This window comes from Bison bison, unplaced genomic scaffold, assembly GCF_000754665.1.
Source record: "Bison bison bison isolate TAMUID 2011002044 unplaced genomic scaffold, Bison_UMD1.0 scf7180017864508, whole genome shotgun sequence".
NCBI classification, from domain to species: domain Eukaryota; kingdom Metazoa; phylum Chordata; class Mammalia; order Artiodactyla; family Bovidae; genus Bison; species Bison bison.
Window position 1 is genome coordinate 15721970 of NW_011495064.1, and position 475 is coordinate 15722444.

Sequence of the window (475 nt, forward strand, 5' to 3'; positions counted from 1 at the left end):
TCATTCACAGGGTGGAGTTGGAAGAGGTGTCCGGGCATCGGGTTCTTATCAAGAGGGGACCGAGAAATCGGGGTCCTTCGGAATGTGGAACCACCCACGAGGCCACGTCTGGAATGTCGTCGTGAGACCGGCCTCATCCTGAGGTGTGACCGGAATGTCGGGAACCCCTTCCAGACAAAGTAGAGGAATCGACCCTCCTGTCCAGATCAGGAGGGTAGAAGGGGCTCAGAGGAAGTGGTGCCTTAAAACCTCGGTGTTCCTCTCGAGGGAGACCGGGATGTCGGGGAACTTTGTGGGTCGCATCAAGGGTGGCAAGTACCGTTTCGACCTCCAATACCTAACGTGGGACTTCTCCTGAGACACTGTAGCCGGAAAGGGCTTCATTTTGCGATGACGGGGAAACCATGTGGATTTTCTCGAGTTGCGGCAGGATTCTCGAGTTACGACGGGAAATTCAGGATGCCTCTTGTGTTGG

General features: G+C 55.4%; 1 protein-coding gene across 1 annotated transcript in view; it reads left to right on the forward strand.

Moving 5' to 3' along the window:
* BIRC6 (baculoviral IAP repeat containing 6) overlaps positions 1-475 on the forward strand; it is a 215943-nt gene that overhangs the window by 955 nt on the left and 214513 nt on the right. The window lies entirely within an intron of this gene.